Source organism: Loxodonta africana, chromosome 9 (assembly GCF_030014295.1).
Source record: "Loxodonta africana isolate mLoxAfr1 chromosome 9, mLoxAfr1.hap2, whole genome shotgun sequence".
NCBI lineage: Eukaryota > Metazoa > Chordata > Mammalia > Proboscidea > Elephantidae > Loxodonta > Loxodonta africana.
In genome coordinates this window covers 75,316,117-75,340,955 of record NC_087350.1, presented here as the reverse complement: position 1 = coordinate 75,340,955, position 24,839 = coordinate 75,316,117, and the positions used below count along the sequence as shown (strand labels likewise).

General features: G+C 40.8%; 1 protein-coding gene across 10 annotated transcripts in view; it reads right to left on the bottom strand.

Annotated features, from left to right (window-relative positions):
• Nucleotides 1-24,813, bottom strand: part of PGAP4 (post-GPI attachment to proteins GalNAc transferase 4) — a 51,924-nt gene extending 27,111 nt beyond the window's left edge. The window contains exons 1-4 of one of the 10 annotated variants that reach the window (XM_064291652.1): nt 24,646-24,813; nt 22,628-22,696; nt 10,296-10,442; nt 200-7,136 (exon numbers count right to left, since the gene is read on the bottom strand). The gene's annotated coding sequence lies outside the window, so the exon portion shown is untranslated. Of the gene's footprint in view, nt 1-199; nt 7,137-10,295; nt 10,443-22,627 lie in introns of all 10 variants that reach the window. The other 9 variants (XM_064291653.1, XM_064291646.1, XM_064291648.1 and 6 more) reach the window with 9 other exon arrangements.
• Between the last annotated feature and the right edge of the window lie 26 nt (nt 24,814-24,839).

The window sequence follows — 24,839 nt, the reverse complement described above, 5'->3', positions numbered from 1 at the left end:
ACTGTATCCTGAGTGTTCCTGAACCTGAATTGTAACCTGTTACTTCCCTAATAAACTCCATAATCGTAAGTACTGTCTATGAGTTCTGAATGACGATTGCAATGAATTATCAAACCCAGCAGAGAAGTAGAGAGTGCTGTGGGAGGGATGGTTGGTGTCAGAATTGGTAAAAATGACGGAGAGATGGGACATGTCTTACCTCTGCCTCTTAGGAATCAGCCCTGGGCTGTTGATCTTGAGTCTCCTTCCCCTTTGTGAAGTTAGATGAGGTCAGATGACCCTGCAACGATGCCATTTTTACAGTGGGCTACCAGGTAAGTGGATCAGAGCATTATGCCCAAATGGTAAATATAGCTTCCAAAATCCAAAGAGACCAATCACATAGAATCATTCTTTCTTCATAGTGGACAGTGCAGCAACCTGTTTCTCATTTTACAGGGGATATCTTAACACAGGCCAGACCACTGAACTTTGAGGATGTGGCAGAATCATTGCTGGAGCAGGCCCATGAATTTCCTTGAGCTTATGTCTTGTCATCTAGTACACATATTCTTTCTGAAGTATCTAGATGTTTGCTATTTCCTGTACACAATTAGCATGTACTAGACCAATATGATGTTCAGCAGGGTCTTGGTCATTCTGTTGCTCTCTTGCTTCTAGCATTTCCCCTTTAATTTTCCAGCTGTTCTGCAAGCACCGAACTATGTTTTCTGCCACCTCAAACTCGGCAAACTGTGGTTTTCTGCTTCAGGAGCTGTAGAGGTGAGAGAACACCCTTAGGCAAAGAAGCCATAAATTTACCAAGGGTAAGGAGCTCCTGGGTGGTGCAAATGGGTGCTCGACTGCTAACCAAAAGGTTGGAAGTTTGCATCCTCCAAGACATGCCTCAGGAGAAAGGCCTGGTGATCTACTTCTGAGAAATCAGCCACTGTAAACCCTGTGGAGCACAGTTCTACCCTGACGTACATGGGGTTGACGTGAGGTGGAATCAACTTGGTGGCAATTGATTATTTTATCAAGGGTAAATTCTCCTCCAATATCTGCCTGCTTTGGATTGCTTTCCAAATCCTTTTTATATTTTGTCCAGATCTTATAAAGGTTATCTGCGGGAGAGTTTGACTAACCTGTTCACTCCATCATTACTAGAAGGTAGAACTTCAATTAGTTAGGTATTTTATAGCCACTTCTGTTTTACTGTGTGTGTCATGCAGGCAAAAGCATATGAAGATAATGATTGTAAGTAGTATATTTAGTAGCCGATAAAATTACCTGTTGGTGATAGTACTGATTGACATTTCTATTTGTCTGCTTCCCTCATTCTTCTATAAACTTAAGGATTTTCTAAAATATATGGTTTACTTTTGATTATCAAAATTCATGTTAGGAATTGAATTGTGTCCTTCCAAAATATCTGTTATAAATCTTAACCCCCTGTAGGAGCCCTATTGTTGGCACATGACAACAACAACAACATAGGAGGTCTGGTGGTGAAATGGTTAAGTGCTTGGCTGCTAACTGGTGCTAACTGAAAGGTCAGCAACAGGTTCAAACACACCACCCACTTTGAGAGAGAAGACACCTGGTGATCTGCTCCTTTAAAGATTTTAGCTGAGGAAACCATGTGGGGCAATTCTACTCTGTACTATAGGGTCGCTATGAGTTGGAATTAATGGACACAACAAAAACAATACCATGAAAAAAATCTCATTTGGGAATAGGGTTTTCTTATGTTAATGAGGACATATCAGTGGAGGGTGTATCCTAAACCTAATCACTTCTGAGTTAAAAAACACCAGGTTAGACACAGAAAAAAAAAAAATTTAAGACACAGAAGCAAGCATATAATGGGGAAGACAGATACCATGTAAGAATCACCAAAGATCCAAAGAACCCGGGGGCTATAAAAGTTAAAAGAGACAGGGATCTTGAGCCAGTGCCCTGAATTTGGACTTCTAGCCTCCTGAACTGTGAGAAAATAAATTTGTGTTCTTTAAAGCACCCATTTGTGGTATTTCTGTTACAGCAGCACTAGGAAACTAAGACATCATATTATAAGCGAGGTTTCAGAAAATTCTAATTTTTATTTAGTGACAGTGAAGATATCAAATTTCACAGCATCACATTGAAAATTTTCGTACATCAATGACTTTAATGGCAAACAACGTGGACATCCTCAAACAGGCAGAGCTGTCAATAGCAAGCAAAATTACCATGAATGATGTAAGGTATAGAAATAGGGCAGGAGTTATGCTAATAAAATTTTGTATAGACCATGTTGTTACCGAATGCAGTGGGTTCACCGCTTGTACTCTTGTTAAGAATAACTGAGTCAAGTGGATTTAGAGCAAGGAGGCATATTTTATTACTTGTGACAAGGAGACAGGGAGATCACTCTCAAAGAACTGTCTCTTAGGACAAAGGGCTGAGAAAGGTTTTATACTACGCAGTAAAAAGGGAAGTTGTACATATTCATCAAACTTCTAACAAATAGCATGATTATTTTAAAAAAGGCTGGGCTGATACCTGGCACAGAAATGGGTGTCCGACTTCTCACTTCTGAATTGGGTCTGGCTACCGCCTGTTAACATGTGTCTGATTTTTTAGTTCCCTGACATGAGTTTCTTGGTTCCTAGGCAGGACTCATTATGGGATGGGGAAATCCAGTAGCCAACCAAATCATTTCTGTGCCTGCATGGGATTCTGGTTTTAGCTGGTTTGCCTGAAAAACAATCCTAAGATGAAGCATTATGGGAAATCTGGTTGCTTACCACTTAAAATTTAACCACAGGTTGAAATACAGGTTTCCTCATGTCTGGCCTATGCCATATCTTGATTGTTTTGGAATTTCCTACAGCCTCTGTTCACAAAAGGGTTAATTTTACTTCAGGACCCCAGACTTGCCTGGCTCCCCTGAGAAATTCACACTCCTCATTCTTGGGGGGTCTAAAGCCAAAGGTTTCTTCTTCTGAAACCACTTCCTGCTGAAAAAGGGTGCAGAGGTCTAAAGTCTAGAGGAGTGGAATTCTCATGCTGCCTGAGCTAACCTGCCATATTTCTCTGGGTTTCTCTCTTGGGGCCCTTTGTAATGTTGTTGTGTTTCCTCATGGAGTGGAATAGGCTGGAATCCCTGGGAGAGCATCATTTAGAAATGGAACTTTCTCAACATGGAAGATATAATCTTGACAAGCAAATTAAACAAATAGGGACCAAAAAGTAAGAGAAATAGGATTGCTATTAGTGGGCCCAGGAGGGGTAGGAACCATGTGACAGAGGGAAGCACACTTTTTTATTGCTTGCCATATGTCTTGGGTTCTCGATCCCTGATTAAACTTATGAAGACACTTAGCCTGGTAGATTTTTTGTTCTAATTTCTACCTCACAAGATAAAGGGAAAGTAAACCTCTTAGTCTGAGACTGTCTCGAGACTGTCGTTATCACACAATTTTGATTAGAGTTTGCCAATAGGTTTGTTTAAGACAGAGTAGGTGGCTCCCATAGCAAGTAAAAATTCAGTTTTCTTACCTGCCACATTGAAGGTAACCCAAGGTTCCACAGGGGTGATGGAGATCGGCTGTTTTGTTCATGGGGAGCCAGATGGTCCTCTGGGCTTCTTCACTCAGAGAGTTGTGGCAATTGCAGCTTGGGGTCATGATTAAGGTACCATCCTGGCCTTCCGATTTGAGGACAGCTTGGGCACTCCTGTTTCCGGTGCCCCTCCTTTTTGCAATATGCAGTGTTGGGGTCCCAGCTTTGCTGGTGACCCCGAACGGTGGCTCCAAGGTCTGTCAAGTCGGCCACTTACCTGTGATGGCCTGGGTCCCCAGGGTTTACTTCAAGGTAGCCCCTGAATAGCTGCGGCCAACAACTGGGCCTTTCTATCATCTTATCCTTTCTATCTTCTTACACCTTATCTCTGTTGTTAAAAACCTTAAAGGCTCCCTCCACTAGTTTGGACAGTGGGGTCTGGGGGCCAGCCTCTAACTTCTGAAGTTTCCTTCTAATGTTGGGGGCACTCTGGGTTATAAAATGCAAACCCAATAAGGGGGCAGACTCAGGTGCCTCTGGGTCTATGTTGGTAAAGCTTTTAAAGCTTTCTGTCAGCCTATTCAAAAAAGCCACAGGATTCTCATCTTTCCCTTGAGTTATTTCTTTGATCTTTGAGTAATTAACTGGCTTGTGAATGCGTTTCTGCATCCCTTCAACCATACAAGTGAGAAAACGTTTTATTCTTGCCTAATCTAGTTGGTCCTGGTAATCCCATTGAGGATATGTTCCTGGGACTGCTTTGTCCCCTGATCTCAGAATATTATGCTTGGGGGTAGTGGGAACAAAACTGTCAGCATGTTCCCTTGCCTTTGCCAATAGCCTGTTCTTCTCATTAGTGGTGCAGCACGTGGTTAAGATCACTATCACATCTTGTCAGCTAAGAACAAAGTTAAGGCCAAGCTTAAAAAACTCTTCTCTGAATCTTTCTCGGTTTTCTGAAAACTTACCCAGTTTTTCTTTGCACACACATAAATCTGAAACTGAAAAGGGAACCTGTACCCGAACCACCCCACCCTGTCCATCTACCACGTCTCGAAGGGGGTAAAGCTCATAATCATTGGCTGTGTTTGAATCCATTGTTGTAGCCACTGTGTCAATCCATCTCGTCTAGGGTCTTCCTCTTTTCTAGATAACCCTTCCTTGACTCACTCCATCATCTTATTTCCTGCATCACATCTGCTACTACTAACTCTGACACTCCTGCCTCCCTTTTACGAGGGCCCTTGTGACTACATTGGGCCCCTCTGGATAATCCAGGATAATCTCCCCATCTCAAAATCTGTTTTACTATGTAAGGTAACATATTCACAGGTCCTGGGAATTAGGACTTAAGACATATTTGGGGAGTTACTATTCAGCCTACCAGTCTTATGATATATAGTGTATTTTTGAAAGTCATTGTAAATCCTTTTGGAAAGAAGGTGGGAAAGGAAGAGAGGCAGGAAGAAGATAAAAAAGGTAAAATTAAAAGCCGAGGAGAATGAGGAGAGAGGGAAAGAAATCTATTAGTCTGCATTTCTGGTTTGGCAAATTACTGGAGCTTTAGGCCCCCTTCTTGAGAGGTGTAAGGAAAAAGGAAATCTGCCTTCAAATGCATCTATTTTTTCTTTTCTATTTTTTGTACTTTAGATGAAGGTTTACAGAACAAATTAGCTTCTCATTAAACAGTACACATAGTGTTTCATGGCTTTGGTTAACAAGCCCATGACATGTTAACACTGTCCTTTCTTGACCTTGGGTTCCCTGTTACCATCTTTCCTGTCCCCTACTGCCTTCTAGTCTTTGCCCCTGGGCTGGTGTGCCTCTTTAGTCTTGTTTTATAGGCCTGTGTAATTTTTGGCTGAAGGGTGAACCTCAGGAGTGACTTCATTACTGAGCTAAAAGACTGTCTGGGGGTCACACTCTCCGGGTTTCTCCAGTCTCTGTCAGGTCAGTAAGTCTGGTATTTTTTTTGTGTGAGTTAGAATTTTGTTCTACATTTTTCTCCAGCTCTGTCTGGGAGCCTCTATGGTGACAAATGGATCTATTTTTCAAAAGTGCTTAAATTCTAGGAAAATTTTGATGTTTCTGGTGGAGGGCTGTTAGAAAAGAGTGAATTCTACTTCATTAAATTCTATCCCAGTATACTGTTGTTAGGTGCCCTCGAGTAGGTTCCAACTCATGGCTACCCTATATACAACAGAAAGAAATGCTGCCCAGTCCTGTGCCATCCTCATAATCGTTGGCTCTGTTTGAGCCTATTGTTGTAGCCACTGTGTCAATCCATCCCATCTAGGGTCTTCCTCTTTTCTTGATAACCCTCTTACCTTACCAAGCATGATATCCTTCTCCAGGAACTGGTTCCTCCTGATAACATGTCCTAAGTACATGAGATGAAGTCTCGCCATCCTCACTTCCAAGGAGCACTCTGGCTGTATTTCCTCCAAGACAGACGTGTTCACTGTTCTGGCAGTCCCTGGTATATTCAATATTCTTTGCCAACACCATAATTCAAATATATCAAATCTTCTTTGGTCTTCCTTATTCATTGCCCAGCTTTTTGTATGTGAATGAAAATACTATGGTTTCGGTCAGGTGCACCTTAGTCCTCAAAGTGACATCTTTGCTTTTCAACACTTTAAAGAGGTTTTTTTTTTTTTTTTTTTTTTTTGCAGCAGATTTGCCCAATGCAGTGCATTGTTTGCTTTCTTGGCTGCTGCTTCCATAGCTGTTGATTGTAGACCCAAGTAAAATGAAATCCTTGACACCTTCAATCTTTTCTCCATTTATCATGATGTTGCTTATTGGTCCAGTTGTGAGGATTTTTCTTTTCTCTATGTTGAGGTGTAATTCATACTGAAGGCTGTGGTCTTTGATCTTCATCCGTAAGTGCTTCAAGTCCTCTTGGCTTTCAGCAAGCTAGGTTGTTTTATTTGCATATTATGGTTGTCAGTGAGTCTTCCTCCAATCCTGATGCCATGTTCTTCTTCCTATAGTCCGGTTTCTCAGATTATTTGCTCACCATACAGATCGAATAAGTATGCTGAAAGGATAAAACCCTGATGCACACTTTTTCTGGTTTTAAACACTCAGTGTTCCCTTGTTCTGTTCGAACAACTGCCTCTTGGTCTATGTACAGATTCCCCATGAGCACAATTAAGTGTTCTGGAATTCCCATTGTATGCAATGTTATCCCAGTGTAACAATTGTTAATTCCCTTCAAAGAATATACAGAGCTGCATCCCTTTGGATTTTTTTTTTTTCCTGCAAATTGATAAAACTCACCACTTTTTGCATCTCATTGTACAAAAAGTAATGGATTTGCTTAGTGCAAAGTAAAAATTGGGGTTTAAAAAGAAAACTTTTTCTCCTTCCAGGACATTCACAATGAAGCAATCTGATGTTCTCCTTGGTTCACAGATTGCAGTTTGATTCTTCTTAGGATTTTCCAATCCATGCTAATGCTGTTGCAATAGTGATGCTGTAGCAGCAACAGAAAATTCAGCCTCAGAATTAGCAAAGGGCAGAAGCTGAGCTGAGCTGAACCTGATGTCTGGACAATGGCAATATCATGGAGAGTGAAAATCACGCACAGCAGGAATAAGAGCCACCTGAAAGGAAGAATGTGATCCCTCAGATTTCCAGAGTTGGGTTTTTTGAGCATCAAGATGGATAACAATTTATAATTTTGAATCACACAGCAAGACACCCCCAAGGAAAAAACAAGAAGTCTCATCGATTCTCCTTTCTCCATCTTCTCTCATGCCCATCTGTCTAATTTAGAATTATATGGTCTTTTAAAAATACCAACACATCCTAGGGTAAGCCATTTTCTGTGGTCCCTAAACCCGTCGCATGGAGTCGATTCCAACTCATAGTGATCCTATAGGACAGAGTAGAACTGCTCCTAGTGTTACCAAGGAGCGGCTGGTGGATGTGAACTGCCAACATTTTGGTTAGCAGCTGACCTGTTAACTACTGTGCCACCAGAGCTCCCTGTGGTCCCTAGTGGATAAAATCCTTGGCTCTCCAGATAAAAATTGGACAGGTTGGGTTTGAAGGCACCCTCCTCTCTAAAAACCAAACCAAACCCTGTGCCATCGAGTTGATTGCGACTCATAACGACCCTATAGGACAGAGTAGAACTGCCCCATAGAGTTTCCAAGGAGGGCCTGGCAGATTTGAACTGCCAACCTTTAGGTTAGCAGCCGTAGCACTTAACCACTACACCACCAGGGTTTCCCCCTCCTCTCTAGACCCTAAATATTCCTGCTTTTAAATCTAGACTTTTTTTTAGGGGGAAGGGAAATCTAAAATTTCATTCTAGTGTCAAATTTTGAACTCCTTGTTAAAAAAAAAAAAGGCTGTGTCCTCAACGAAGTATTCTTTTCGGTTGGCCTGGCTTACCCCGACAAATCCAAATGATGAAAACTGTAAATGGCTGAGTTCCAATGGAAATCGTTCCTGTACTTGCAAAGCTAAAACCTAAGCCATGCTTTTGTATTCCCAGTGAGGAGAAACCCCAACCCCCAGCCAAATACCTCCAAGAATTTGCTAATTAGGGAATGAGATTGCCCATTGTGAGAGTTAAACTATAAAACTAATGTCATTCTGGAACTTGGCTGCTAACCAAAAGGTCGGCAGTTGAAATCCACCAGCCACCCCTTGAAAACCCTATGCGGCAGTTCTACTCTGTCCTATAGGATCGCTGAGTTGGAATTGACTCCAAAGCAATGGGTTTCATTTCAGTTTTTGGTTTGGAGGTGGGGGAAGCAAGCAAATGAACCTGAAAAGAAGGGATCTGTGATGCAGGCAGAAAAGCAGGTCAGGGTGACAGGTCACAGGAGCCAAGGGACAGTGCTTCGAGGAGCGATTGATCAACTGTGTCTTAAGAGTGTTAAAGATGAGGACACAAAATGGATTCAGCAACACGGACGGAATCTGTTGTGAGACTGATTACAGCAGTTTCTCAATGGAGCATGGGGCGGGGGGGAGCCAGACTGGAGAAGGTTGAAGGGGGAATGGGTAAAGATGATGTTAGAAAAGGAATGAGTTAGGCAAGGAGAAAAAAGCAACAGAATTGCGGGGCACAGAAAGCAGCTGGAGAAAGCAGAGGGTGCAGCTGGGTTGGCTGCAGGTTTTGCTCAGGTTCCCAACAAGTGCTGGACTAGGCCCATTGCCAGCTCCCTCCACTGAGAACAATCCTGGAGCAGCCAAGAAATGGCGAAAGCTCTTAGAACGCCTGGGGGTTGGATGGGAGGAAGTTTTGAACTGTAGGTATGTGTGGGGTGAGGACTTGCTACAGAATGATAAAATGGGAAAAGAACTGTGGGAATTCTGCTCTTGCTTCTCTCATTGCTTTGGGACAAACTAGGCTTGTGCCCCTACCTGCAGAGACTAGAGCTCTGGCCCAGACATCCTCAAGACTCAAATTAGGATAGAGCTTTATAAGGAGCTGAGGAAATACTAACTTTGGGCAGTCAATTTCCCACCCTTTCCCTTCTAAGCCCCAAGGCTGATGAGTTATAATTTTTGAAGTATGTCTGCCTAATGCTGCTTCTCTCTGGAGGCAAAGAGTGAAGCCCTAACCAGAGGAATTGTTCTGAAAGGTGAGTATGATGGGCTTAGATTTTTCTGGTGTCTGGGCTCACCACTCAAGGGCACATTCACCATAAACCAGGTGCTGACGTGAGGCCTGGCCTTTCCTCCAGTGCTTTGCCTGACATGTACCCAGGGAAAATAATCCCACAGGTCAAAAAAACAATATGCTTGAGAAGAACAACTACCTCAAAAGACAATATATTGGATTATAAATTGTCAGAAGAGATAATATTAGAACAGTTCAAATAATTTTAAACAGAATAAATATTCTAAAAGAGATAAGGGAAGATATTAATTTAACATGAATCAAGAACAAGAAAAGGTTAAAAAAGAACTAAGAAGAAATATTAGGTACGAAAAATAAGTGAAATGGCAGAATGGATAAAGCTGAGGAACGAATGAGGAGGACCAGATTGAGGAATTTTCGCAGAAGGAAGTGGGAAAGAAAGACATACAAAATATAAAAAAAAGCTAAAAGATATGGAGGATAGAAATGCACGTGTTAATACCTCCTTACATGTTTAGGTTTGTGCTTATGCATTAAACTACTCGGTTTATGCATTAAACTCCTTTCGTATTTATTTATATATAGTTAATAAAATATACTAACTAAAGAAACAGAATGAATGAGATATGAGGAAATAGGAATTCAAGTGGAGACAACTTGTGTATTAAACTGGTGAGTATATTGTTTTTTTTTTTCATTGTGGTAAAAATACATATAACAAAATATTTGTCATTTAAGTACATTGGTTTTATACACTTTTTTAAAATATATAAAAATGGATGCTATATATACATATTTAAAAAAATATATATATATATATTCCCGTAACCTGCTTGTCTAATTCAGCATTGTAAGTATCTTTCGATATTAAGAAATATAGCCTGACATCACAATTTTTTAATGGCTACGCAGCACTCTAAATTATGGATATACTATAATTTATTTAGGTTGACTATAAATTTTTAAAAGTATAAATAATGCATGATACATTTTTGTACAGTTACATTTACACAGTTAATTTTTTCTCCCTTAGAATACATAATTAGACCTGGAATTGCTGGATCATTGGGTATGGCTTATATTTTAAACTTTCAGTACAAGCTGACAAATTGATTGGCAGGGCAGTGTTTGCAAGAAAAGAAAAAGACAAAATTTTCAGTACCTCAGGGATTATAGCACTTACAACTTGAAGCCACACATCTCTTTGTTGTTATTCTAAATGGGAAGGTCACATTTCAAATGAGCTGATCGAATTTTAGGTTTGGTCATCACTCAGTTATAAGCGCACACACAGATAATTATTATATTACTAAAAACAAGCACAAGAAAGAAAAAGGGAACTGGGTTTCAAGGTTAACTGAAAATTTGAAATGTCAGTTCAGTTTCAAAATTTGCTCTATTGCTTAGACATGTTCTCTATGCTTTTGAAATCCCTATTACCCTGGCATCCAATTACTTCTAAAGCCTTATCCAATTACAAGCTGCAAACTAATCTAGCTCCTAGCTGGTGCATAGCTTGTAATTTGAGGCTTTAGTTTAACAAGTAAAACATAATGACTTAAACCATTATGAAAGGTAAATGTTACAAACCAAAACTATGCTTGGGAGGGTAGAAGAGGAGAGGAATGTCAGGAAATCCCTGAATCCCATCTGCTTTAAGTAAGATCATGTGTCTCCTGTTTTATAAACCTCTTCTATAGGAGACACTACCATTCTCCCGCGATAAAGACCGAGCTTCAGATGCAAATGGCTGTCTGTGAAAGGTAACACATGGACGTGCTTTGCGATATGTTAGCATGTGTATGCTTAAGGCCAGAGTGTTTCCTGAGATTCTGACATCAAGAGGAGAGGGAAGAATCCTCTGAGTATCAGAAGGGTGAATGGGGTAAGGGGAGAGGTAAGGGCCTGGCTGGGAGAGCTTCACTAGAGTGTGGAGGCTGGAGGCTGACCGCTGACTTCATAATTCTACCTGTAACTGGCTTAGTCCTTAGTGTAATCAGCCTAATTCTTTTCTCTTTGGTGGGGAAGGGGTGCTGATAAGCCAAGATTCTGACCATTCATAGGTTCTGGCCACCATAGACTACTGCTACAAGACCTCTTTTTACCTGGATTTGGCCATGTGATTCAGGTACCAAAAATTCATACAGGAAGGTACCAGAATAAACGTGTTGTTGTTGCTGTTGTGTGCCACTGGGTCAATTCTGACTCATAGTGACCCTGCAGGACAGAGTAGAACTGCCCCATAGGGTTTCCAAGGAGTGGCCAGTGGATTCAAACTGCCCACCTTTTGGTTAGCAGCCTGAGCTCTTAACCACTTCGCCAACAGGGCTCTGTATAAATGTAACATTTTAATGCATGTATGTAGTTTTTCTGGAGTCAACAGATGTTTAAATTGACACATTGTATCAGCTATATTCATATCAATTCTCCATCCTGATCTTAAAATAATGTAACAGCCAGGGAATGAAAAAGATTAGACAAAAGAAATAATCACAAAATACACACACACTCTTAACTAAAATGAATGTTTCTCAAACTTAAGTAATGTATAGACACCTTTTAAAGGAAAATAAAATTCTCATGGGCTACCTAGTGTTTATCTAAATTATTTCTATTATAATGTTACTTAAAAAATGCATAAACATAAACTTGGTATAAATGCCTTATGCTTATACAGCTATAAAAATCAAAACACATTCACAAATTAAACATGAACAGAGCTAACAAAGCCAAATAAAATTCAAATTTACAAAATTTATTTAACATGACACCTGATGTTGTTTTGCTGAAATTAAGACCCTGTTTGCAATGTGAATACATCATGATATAGATACTTTGGAGTTCCATGATCCATTTTATCACTCTTGACTGCCCATTGGGAAAGATGCTGATCTCTGTCCATGTGGTTCTCTCCAGACTCCTAGAAACTCCAGGGGTGAGGAAGAATGTGTCTAGAACCCTAATTAGGCACTGATGCCCCAAACCTGTACTAGGAGGAGCTGAGTTGAACAAGTACTCTGGGCTAGGATAATGGTTACTGCATTTCTTTAATTAAAAAAAAAAATGAAAATGAGATCACTCTGTTGTAAGTAAGGTTGCTGTCTTAGTTTCCTAGTGCTGCTGTAACAGAAATACCACAAAATAGTGGCTTTAAAGAACAGAAATTTGAGAGGCAGAGCCAAGATGGCAGAATAGACAGACGCTTCAGTTGAGCCCTCTTTACAACAAAGACCCTAAAAAAAAAAGTGAAACGAGTATATTTGTGACAAGCTGGGAGCCCTGAGCATCAAAGGCAAGCTTAGACAATGAACTGAGGGGCAGGGGGAGGAAGAGGTTGTTCAGAAGTGGAGAGGAGTTACCGGACCTGAATCGCGGGGAGCCCTCAGGCACCATTCTGGGAGCAGTGGCACCGGTGGCAGCAGCGGGCTGGTCCTAGCCTTCGGCCGCAGTTTCCTCAGGGAGAAGCAGCCAGCCGCACAGCCCACTCACACCTCCGGAACCTGAGCAGAAGGGCGCTCTCGGCAAAAGCTAAGTACTTGCGTATATTTTACTGCCCCCCCCCCCACTCCCAACCCAGCTTCAGCAGCTGAATCCCTAGGCCTGAGATAGACCCTGGTGGGCACCTGGAGCCGTCCTCCCCGCCTTGGGAAGGAAAAAAATTGCAGCCGGTGGGGGGAAGATAATTTGCTAGCTCCATTAACCAGAGGAGCTCAGGACATAAGCGGCTCCTGTGCAGGCATAAACCGTCCATGGACCTTGAGCACCTTTCCCTTCTCCATGGACCTGTGTGAGCTTATTTCGGGAGAATAGGCCCTTGTTGGCAAACTCCAACCATTTCAGCTGTGCGGTGGAGAGGTGGGTGTTTGACGTTTGACATTGCTTTGCCTATTAAACAAGGTCCTCACCTACCCACATCAGGGACCCAAGGACTGGTAGCTCCACTCAGGTCACCCAGCCTCCCGTGACAGGGGTCCAAAGATAACTGGTACCTCCCAGTCCTTACAACAAAAACTTTGGGTGCCCATGGTCCCTCTGCAGAACCCACCCACCAGCACACTCTAGGGAACAGAGATGCGTTTTCCTCAGAGCCACTTGGGGGGTCGGTTCTCAGCCCCCTGCCTTGTTCAGAGCGTGACACCCTGCCGCGATCAGATACTGGTATATACACCAATCACCCCTGCCCCTCTAAGACTGTAGGACAGAGCCTGTACCACACACTTGATATCAGCTACCTGGAAACCTGAGCTGAATTCATACAAGAAAACTGAATGGACTCCCAGACTGATATACCTGATAACAGCTCTAGCCAGCTGCGGACAGGACACCAGAGCTCCAAAGGCGAAAATAATCAAGCTAGCTCACTCAAGCAACCCATAGGGGTATGCCAAAGCAAAACAAAGCAAGCAGCTACGGTACAGTAAGCAAGCATAAACTAATACAATAACTTATAGATGGTTCAGAGACAACAGTCAATATCAAGTCACATAAAGAAACAGGCCATGACCACCTCAACAGGCTCTCAAAACAAAGAATCCAGAGATCTTTTAGATGAAAGTACATTCCTGGAATTACCAGATGCAGAATACAAAAGTTTAATATACAGAACCCTTCAAGACATCAGGAAAGAAATGAGGCAATACGCAGAACAAGCCAAGGAACACACAGATAAAGCAACTGAAAAAATTAGAAAGATTATTCAGGAACATAAGGAAAAGTTTAATAAGCTGGAAAAATCCATACACAGACAGCAATCAGAAATTCAGAAGATTAACAATAAAATTACAGAATTAGATAACTCAATAGAAAGTCAGAGGAGCAGAATTGAGCAAGTAGAAGCTAGAATTTCAGAACTCGAAGATAAATCACATGGCACTAATATATTTGAAGAAAAATCAAAGAATTAAAAAAAATGAGGAAACCTTAAGAATCATGTGGGACTCTATCAAGAGAAATAAGCTACGAGTGATTGGAGTACCACAACAGGGAGGGATAACAGAAAATACAGAGAAAATTGTTGAGGATTTGTTGGCAGAAAACTTCCCTGATGTTGTGAAAGATGAGAAGATATCTATCCAAGATGCTCATTGAACTCCACATAAGGTAGATCTTAAAAGAAAGTCACCAAGACATATTATAATCAAGCTTGCCAAAACCAAAGATAAAGAGATAATTATAAGAGCAGCAAGGGATAAAAGAAAAGTCACCTACAAAGGAGAGCCAATAAGAATAAGCTCAGACTACTCGGCAGAAACCATGCAGGCAAGAAGGCAATGGGATGACATATTTAAAAAACTGAAGGAAAAAAACTGCCTGCCAAGAATCATATATCCATCAAAACTGTCTCTTAAATATGAAGGTGAAATTAAGACATTTCCAGGTAAACACAAGTTGAGGGAATTGGTAAAAACCAAACCAAAACTACAAGAAATACTAAAGGGAGTTCTTTGGTTAGAAAATCAATAGTATCAGGTATCAACCCAAGTCTAGAACACTGGGCAGAGCAACCAGAAGTCAACCCAGGCAGGGATATCTAAAAACACAAAGCAAGATTTAAAAAAAAAAAAAAAAAAGGCCAACACAGGGTAATGGTGATGCTATTATATAAAAGAATACGTTAAAATAATAAAGAGGAACTAAGAAATATAATCACACACCTTCCATATGAAGAGGAAGATACAGTGATACAAAGAAATAAAAGTTAGTTTTAAACTTAGAAAAATAGGGGTAAATAATAAGGTAACCGCAAAGGAGACAAACTATCCTACTCATCAAAATAAAATACAAGTGCAAAATACAGACTCAGCAGAAACATAATCAACAACAATAAATATGAGGAAAGGACAATAAATAAAGAAAATCTACTCAGCACATAAAATCAAGTGGGAAAAAGAAACTGTCAACACACACAAAAAGACATCAAAATGATAGCACTAAATTCATACCTATCCATAATTACCCTGAATGTAAATGGACTAAATGCACCAATAAAAGAGACAGAGAGTGGCAAAATGGACTAAAAAACAAGATCCATCTATATGCTGCCTACAAGAGACACACCTTAGACTTAGAGACACAAACAAACTAAAACTCAAAGGATGGAAAAAAAATATATCAAGCAAACAACAATCAAAAAAGAGCAGGAATGTTAAAATTAATTTCTGACAAAATAGACTTTAAAGTTAAATCCATCAGAAAGGATAAGGAAGGACACTATAATGATTAAACGGACAATACATCAAGAAGATATAACCATATTAAATATTTAAACACCCAATGACAGGGCTGCAAGATACATAAAACAAACTCTATCAGCATTGAAAAGTGAGATAGACAGCTCCACAATAATAGTAGGAGACTTCAACAAACCACTTTCGGTGAAGGACAGGACATCCAGAAAGTAGCTCAATAAAGACACGGAAGATCTAAATGCCACAATCAACCAACTTGACCTCGTAGACATATACAGAACACTCCACCCAACAGCAACCAACTATACTTTGTTTTCTAGTGCACAAGGAACATTCTTTAGAAGAGACCACATACTAGGTCATAAAGCAAGCCTTAGCAGAATCCAAAACATTGAAATATTACAAAGCATCTTCTCTGACCATAAGGCCATAAAAGTGGAATATCAGTAACAGAAAAAGCAGGGAAAAGAAATCAAACACTTGGAAACTGAACAATACCCTGCTGAAAAAAAAAACTGGATTATAGAAAACATTAAGGATAGAATAAAGAAATTCAGAGAATCCAATGAGAATGAAAACACTTACTATCAGAACCTTTGGGACACAGCAAAAGCGGTGCTCAGAGGCCAATTTATATCAATAAATGCACACATCCAAGAAGAAGAAAGGGCCAAAATCAAAGAATTATGCCTACAACTTGAACAAATAGAGAGCAACAAAAGAAACCCACAGGCACCAGAAAAAAATAAATAATAAAAATTAGAGCTGAACTAAATGAAATAGAAAACAGAAAAACAATTGAAAGAATTAACAAGACCAAAAGCTGGTTTTTTGCAAAACTCAACAAAATTGATAAACCACTGGCCAAACTGACAAAAGAAAAACAGGAGAGGAAGCAAATAACCTGAATAAGAAATGAAATGGGCGATATTACAACAGACCCAACTGAAATTAAAAGAATCATATCAGATTACTATGAAAAACTATACTCAAACGAATTTGAAAATCTAGAAGAAATGGATGAATTCCTAGAAACACACTACCTACCTAGACTAACACAAACAGAGGTAAAAAGGTAGAACAACTAAATAGACCCATAACAAAAGAAGAGATTGAAAAGGTAATCAAAAAACTCCCAACAAAAAAAAGCCCTGGTCCGGACGGCTTCACTGCAGAGTTCTACCAAACCTTCAGAGAAGAGTTAACACCACTACTACTAAAGGTATTTCAGAACATAGAAAAGGATGGAATACTACCAAACTCATTCTATGAAGCCACCATATTCCTGATACCAAACCAGGTAAAGACACCACAAGAAAAGAAAATTATAGATCTATATCCCTCATGAATGTAGATGCAAAAATCCTCAACAAAATTCTAAAGCCAATAGAATTTAACAACATATCAAAAAAATAATTCACCATGACCAAGTGGGATTCATAACAGGTATGCAGGGATTGTTCAACATTAGAAAAACAATTAATGTAATCCACCGCATAAATAAAAGACAAGAATCACATGATTTTATCAATTGATGCAGAAAAGGCATTTGACAAAGTTCAACACTCATTCATGATAAAAACTCTCAGCAAAATAGGAATAGAAGGAAATTTCTCAACATAATGAAGGGCATTTATACAAAGCTAACAGCCAACATCACCCTAAATGGAGAGAGCCTGAAAACATTCCCACTGAGATCGGGAACCAGGCAAGGATGCCCTTTATCACCGCTCTTATTCAACATTGTGCTGGAAGTCCTAGCCAGAGCAATTAGGCTAAAGAAATAAAGCGCATCCAGATTGGCAAGGAAGAAGTCAAAGTATCTCTATTTGCAGATGACATGATCTTATACACAGAAAATCCTAAGGAATCCTCCAGAAAACTACTGAAACTAATAGAAGAGTTCAGCAGAGTATCGGGATACAAGATAAATATATAAAAATCAGATGGATTCCTCTACACCAACAAAAAGAACATCAAAGAGGTAATCACCAAATCAATGCCATTTACAGTAGCCCCCAAGAAAATAAAATACTTAGGAATAAGTCTTACCAGAGATATAAAACAGTTATACAAAGAAAACTACAGTACACTTCTGCAAGAAACCAACAGAGACTTATATAAGTGGAAGAACATACCTTGCTCGTGGAAAGGAAGACTTAACATTATAAAAATGTCTATTCTGCCAAAAGCGATCTATATATTTAATGCAATTCTGATCCAAATCCCAAGGACATTCTTTAATGAGATGGAGAAACAAATCACCAATTTCACACGGAAGGGAAAGAGGGCCCGGATAAATGAGGGATTACTGAAAAAGAAGAACAAAATGGGAGGCCTTCCTTTACCTGATTTTAGAACCTACTGATACCACCACTGTAGTCAAAACAGCCTGGTACTGGTACGACAACAGATACATGGACCAGTGGAACAGAATTGAGAATCTAGACATAAATCCATCCACATATGAGCAGTTGATATTTGACAAAGGCCCCAAAACAGTTAAATGGGGAAAAGACAGTCTTTTAAACAAATGGTGCTGGCATAACTGGATATCCATCTGCAAAAAAATGAAACAAGACCCGTACCTCACTCCATGCACAAAAACTAACTCAAAATGGATCAAAGACCTAAATATAAAATCTAAAACGATAAAGATCATGGAAGAAAAAATAAGGACATTAGGAGCCCTGATACGTGGCATAAACAGTATACAAAACATTATACAGAATGCAGAAGAAAAACTAGATAACTGGGAGCTCCTAAAAATCAAACACCTATGCTCATCCAAAGACTTTACCAAAAAAAGTACAAAGACTACCTACAGACTGGGAAAAAGTTTTTAGCTATGACATTTCTGATCAGCACCTGATCTCTAAAATCTACATGATATTGCAAAAACTCAACTGCAAAAAGACAAATAACCCAATTAAAAAATGGGCAAAAGGTATGAATAGACACTTCACTAAAGAAGGCATTCAGGTAGCTAACAGATATATGAGGAAATGTTCACGATCATTAGCCATTAGAGAAATGCAGATCAAAACTACAATGAGATTTCATCTCACTCTAACAATCCAAACCCAGACCCAGTGCCAACAAGGCTGGCATTAATCCAAAAACACAAAATAATAAATGTTGGAGAGGCTGTGGAGAGATTGGAACACTTATACACTGCTGGTGGGAATGTAAAATGGTACAACCACTTTGGAAATCAATTTGGCATTTCCTTAAAAAGCTAGAAATAGAACTACCATACGATCCAGCAATCCCACTCCTTGGAATATACCCTAGAGAAATAAGAGCCTTTACATGAACAGATATATGCACACCCATGTTTACTGCAGCACTGTTTACAATAGCAAAAAGATCAAAGCAATCAAGGTGCCCATCAACGGATGAATGGATAAATAAATTATGGCATATTCACACAATGGAATACTATGCATCAATAAAGAACAATGAGGAATCTGTGAAACATTTCATAACATGGAGGAACCTGGAAGGCATCATGCTGAGTGAAATCAGTCAGTTGTAAAAGGACAAATATTGTATAAGACCACCATTACAAGAATTTGAGAAATAGTTTAAAGCGAGAAGAAAACATTCTTTTGTGGTTACGAGAGGGGGAGGGAGGAAGGGTGGGAGAGGGATAGTCACTAATTAGATAGTTGATAAGAACTACTTTAGGTGAAGGGAAAGACAGCACACAATACAGGGGAGGTCAGCACAATTGGACTAAACCAAAAGCAAAGAAGTTTCCTGAATAAACTGAATGCTTCGAAGGCCAGCATAGCAGGGGCAGGGGTCTGGGGACCATGGTTTCAGGGGACATCTAAGTCTATCGGCATAATAAAATCTATTAAGAAAACATTCTGCATACCACTTTGAAGAGTGGCGTCTGGGGTCTTAAATGCTAGCAAGCAGCTATCTAAGATGCATCAATTGGTCTCAACCCACCTGGATCAAAGGAGAGTGAAGAACACCAAGGACACAAGGTGATTAAGAGCCCAAGAGACAGAAAGGGCCACATGAACCAGCGACTACATCATTCTGAGACCAGAACTAGATGGTGCCCAGCTACAACTGAGGACTGCTCTGACAGGGAACACAACAGAGGACCCTTGAGGGAGCAGGAGAGCAGTGGGATGCAGACCCCAAATTCTCATAAAAAGACCTGACTTAAGGATCTGACTGAGACTAGAAGGACCCCAGTGGTCATGGCCCCCAGATCTTCTGTTGCCCCAGGGCCGAAGCCAACTCTTCAGACATGGATTGGACTGGACAATGGGTTGGAGAGGGATGCTGGTGAGGAGCGAGCTTCTCGGATCAGGCGGACACTTGAGACTATGTTGGCATCTCCTGCCTGGAGGGGACATGAGAGGGTGGAGGGGGTTAGAAGCTGGCAAAATGGACACAAAAAGACAGAGTGGAGGGAGAGAGCAGGCTGTCTCATTAGGGGGAGAGTAATTGGGAGTGTGTAGCAAGGTGTATATGGGTTTTTGTGTGAGAGACTGACTTGATTTGTAAACTTACACTTAAAAAATTTTTTTTTTTTTACTTAAAGCACAAGAAAAATTATTAAAAAAACACAAAAAAACAAACAAAGAAAAAAAGAACAGAAATTTATTTTCTCACAGTTTGGGAGTCTAGAAGTCCAAATTCAGAGCGTGACTCTAGGTTGGTGGTCTGAATCTATTCACAGGTGCCTTGGAAGAAAGGCCTTGTGATCTACTTCTGAAAGACCATGGCCACTGAAAACCTTATGGAACGCTGTTCCACTCTCAAACACATGAGGTTGCCCTGAGTTGGAATCAACTCAATGGCAACTGTTTTCTTTTTTTTTGGAATGTAGACACAATGCAGCTTTTTAGGGGAGATTTAAATAAAGTGAGGGTCCCCTGACAATTTGACTACATATCACTTCTCATGTTTGCACAGACCCTGTTGGGACTCCCTGTCCCCATTCTCAGAGGATGAGAGGACTTGCTGTGGCTCCTGGCCTAAGCTATGACCCTGGTCCCTAGAAAACACAAAGCAGGGGACAGGGGACATGGCACAACGTAGTGGCCAAAGTGATCCTGGGAGAGGGAGACAGAGGTGTGAAGATGAATTGCAGATGTGGCACTGGTGAAGGGTTATAGAGTAGGAGAAGCTGAGGACAAAAACGGGACTGGTTTCTGCAGGACACTCTCAGGCGCAGCTGGACATCATCACCTAGGGTAGTGTTCTTCAGACTTGTCTAGGTAGGACGTGTAATTACAAAAGTAAGAACTTCCATTTTCAGATCCTTCTTTGCAGATTCTAACTAAGTCTGGAGCAAACTCTGTGGAATCTGTATGTGTCTGTTTAAAAAGCGATGCCACACCAGATGAAATACAGCAGCTGTCTAAGTAAGAGATAAATAAGGGGCTGCCAGAATTATGCATAGCACACAACCCAATACAGAGTTTGTGGAATGTCTGAATGAATGGAGGTATAACAATTTTACAGCTGAACACCCGCAGGAAGAATAGAAAAAGTATTTTTGACAAAGTTTTGGTAAATAAAAATAAAGAAATATTTTAATTTGAGTGCATTAAGCCCACCCTAAGTAGCAGCTGTCCAGGTTTTAGAGAGTTAAATTGAAGACTTGACTGGTAAGTACAGTACTTTCCAACCACCAACTATAAAGCGGAATGGATAAGAGGCATGTGCCCTGCTGCCACCTTGTGGCGGAATTGTGTAGTTAACATAGAAGGACTGGAAATCTGAAAACTTTGGTCCTTTAATTAAGACAAATACTTGCTCAGTAATTTGGAACAATCACTTGAAACTTCTGAGTCTGTTTTATCACTTTTAAAAAAGCATTACTGTTATACTTATTATAGTTACTCAAATTATAATGTTGCTGAGATGATCAATAAGAGCTTTTAAACAAAAGTATTCTAAATCCTAAGTATTCTGTTAGCATTGCTAATGCTGTTCTCTGTTTATGAGTATGAGAAAACCTCACTTCTTTGGGGTTACTCCTTTTTCTCTTAAGATAATGAACAGGTGGTGGTTTGTCAGAATGGGGAATGCAGTCAGTGAGAAAGGTCTCCTGCTTCCTCCTCTCCCCACTCCATTTGTCCCAATTCTCTAGGATCAGGCCAGGTTACTGTGAATGTATCAAATGACTGGGTGGGGTTTTCAGAGAAGATAGTTCTCTCTAGTAGCTGGAGAATATGGTTACCTACATGGCAAGAGCTGAAGGGTCCTAAAAAGTTTTTTTTTTCCCTCTCCGTATCTTCTTAGCACCCTTAAGTGTGGGTTGAAGTTAGGGATGACCTGAGTTGACTAGCTCCATTTCCCTGAGATTCTCTTGGTTCTGCCTTCCTCTGTGGGTTGACTCCGTTCTCAAACTGGTGGCAAAGGGGCTGCAACAGTTTCAGGCCTCACACAAAAAACTCAGAGAAAAGAAGATAGTTTTAGTCCTAATATTCCTAGAGATTCACCCTGACTAGACAACCCTTTACTGAGCCTAGGAGCATGGCTTGGAGAAAGGGATTTACTACTTATTTTAAGACAATCCTTGGAGATGGGGGTGGAGTCAGATTCCCCCAAGACATACAGAATCAAGATGACTAAATAGCGAATAAAATCCTAGTTCTGTTAAGGGTGGAATAGACACTGGGTTGTTATTGTGTGCCATCGATTCCAACTCATAGCCATCCTATGTGACAGAGTAGAACTGCCCCATAGGATTTTTTTCTTGGCTGTAATCTTTACAGAAGCAGATAGACAGGTCTTTCTCCCAAGGAACTGCTGAGTGGGTTCAAACTGCCAACCTTTAGGTTAGCAGCCAAGCACTTAACCACTGTGTCACCAGGGCTCCTTGGATACTATATAGGCAACTGTTATGGACTGAACGTGTCTTCCCAAAACATGTGTTATAATTCCTAACTCCTGGGTGGTACAAATGGTTAAGCGCTGGACTACTAGCCTAAAAGTCGAGTTTGAACTTCTCAGAGGTGCCTCAGAAGACAGATGATCTGCTTCTGAAAAGTCACAGCCTTGAAAACCTAACAGAGCAGTTCTCTTCTGCACACATGGGTTGCCAAGAGCTGGAATGGACTCCACAGACAGATACGTATGGATGTAATCTCATTTAGGAATGAATCGGGTTTTCTTTGTTACATTAATGAGACCATGTCAGTGTAGGGTGTCTCAAACCTACTCACTTTTGATATATAAAATGAGTAGATTAAGCACAGAGAAATAAGCACAAACTGACAGTCAAGGCATCAGAGAATGCCGGGTCTACAGAAACTGAATGAGATCTTACCCCAAAGACGATAGAGAGCGAGGCTTGCCTTAGAACCAGTGCCCTGAATTTGGACTCTAGTCTTCTAACCTGTGAGAAAACACATTTCTGTTCTTCAAAACTACTCACTTGTGGTGTTTCTGTTACAGCAGCACTAAGAAACTAAGACAGCAACCAACAATGCTCAATGATTGTTTATCGTTACACAGTGCATGGTGAGAGCATTCAAACGAAACTCACCCTTAGTGTCAGAATTGATAAGTAGGTGGCGCAGCAGTTAAAGAACTTGTCTGCTAACCAAAAGGTCCTGCAGGGTCCCTATGAGCCGGCATTGACTCAACAGCAATGGGTTTGGTTTTTTTTTTCTGGAGTGAGGATTATGGCAAACCAGAGAAATATGCTCCATTAATAAAACAGAAGCCACTATTCAGCTGTAGGCAATGTTGCCAGGCAAGACTATAAGCCCAGTGTTGCTAGATCTTCAAAAATTTCAAAATAAATTGATAATCTGGATTTTTATGTAAAATGTCCACATTTGAAATGTTAACAAGTCAGTTTTGTGTGTGTGTTTTAAACCACCCGGGGTGGCCAACAGTGTCCAAACCAAACAAACCTTATTATCTGTTGGCCAAAAACAGCCTGTGAAGCTCTGGTTTACAAGCTCAAGGCTAGTAGAGGCACTGCAGTAAAATTCTGCCATTCAGTGGTTGTAAATATAAGTCTTGCCAAGAGTAGATTAGTTAAAGCAGGAGATCAGAGAACCGGTGTCACTGTCATATACAACGCTTTTCAGCAGGTTGGTTCCCAAACATGGGTTCTCAGGCCTCTGTGAAACCCAATGAAATGTGAAGTCCATTTGGAGCCAGTTACTTCTTTCCAGGCCAGGCATGGTGTTCTAGTACCAGGCACCAGAAACACGTTTTTTTCCCATTGTTCACCTTATTTCATCCACAGGTCAAGACCCAGTAGGTACAGGGAAGTCTTCACACTACCAGAAATCCAGTGTAAATTTGGTTTGATCTTTTTTTCAATAATGCCCAAATTTCTTTGAGCCCTCATCTGATATAATTAGGCAGTTTTTCTTAATTCTGCGAAGCACAGAGCTTTAGTGATAGGGTTAGATTGATTACCTTCTCTATCATTAAAGAATAAAACATTTAATTGAACAGAAAACAGCTGTTTGTCACTGACAAAAATCAATGCTAATTAGCTTAAAATAGATTAGTGTTGAGATCAGAGACTGCCTCTTGATTTGCGATTCTTTTTCCTGGTCAATTTCTTGTTTCAATATGGCACAAGAGAATTAGACATATTAGAATCACAGGGGAGAGGGGGTAGGGTTTGTTGAAGATGCTTTTTAAAAGAGTGTCAATATCCAGACCCTACCCTAAAACCCATTGGGGTCCAGTCCATTATGACTCATAGTGACCCTACAGGACAGAGCAGAATCGCCACATGCTGTTCCCAAGGAGCAGCTGGTGGACTGGATGGTGGGTTCCAACCGCCCACCTTTTGGTTAGCAGCTGTAGTTCTTAACCATGATGCCACCAGGGTTTCCGGCCCCACCCTAGAGGAACTAAGAAATCAGTTCGTTCAGTCAATTCCGACTCATAGCGACCCTATAGGACAGAGTAGAACAGCCCCCTAGGGTTTCCAAGGAGCAGCTGGTGGATTCCAACTATCAATCTTGGGTTAGCAGCCAAGAGCTTAACCACCGCGCCACCAGGGCGCCGAAGCTCCCCAAATGATTCTATTATGTAGACAAGGCCGGATATTGTTCCCTGTAAGAAAAATCTAAAAGCGTGGAAACCCTTCAAATCCCTTGTATTTTCTCCAGAACTCTTTTTCAGCACCAAGGAGTTCCGCGAAACATTTCCCAGAGGTGTCTGAGGCTTAGTTCTTGCCAACCCGGAGATTGACGGGACCGTCAGCCAATCAGGCGTGTGAACGACTCTCTCTAGAACCAAGAACAGGCAAAACAATCAGGCACTTTCACTCAGCAGAAATATCCAAGATCGCAGTATTAAAGGCCAACAAACCTACAAAAGTCAGGGACGCTCCCTCCAGCTTCGGCGAGTCCCAGATACACGGAGAGTTCTCACTGTAGAGAGACCCTCCCCCGCCCGCCTCCAGCCTGGCTAATAACGCCGCGCTTATCCTGGCCGCTCGGCGCCCCCGCGTGGCGTCACTTCCGCCCGGGCCGGGTTGAAGCGATTTCCTCTTTCCTTTCCCT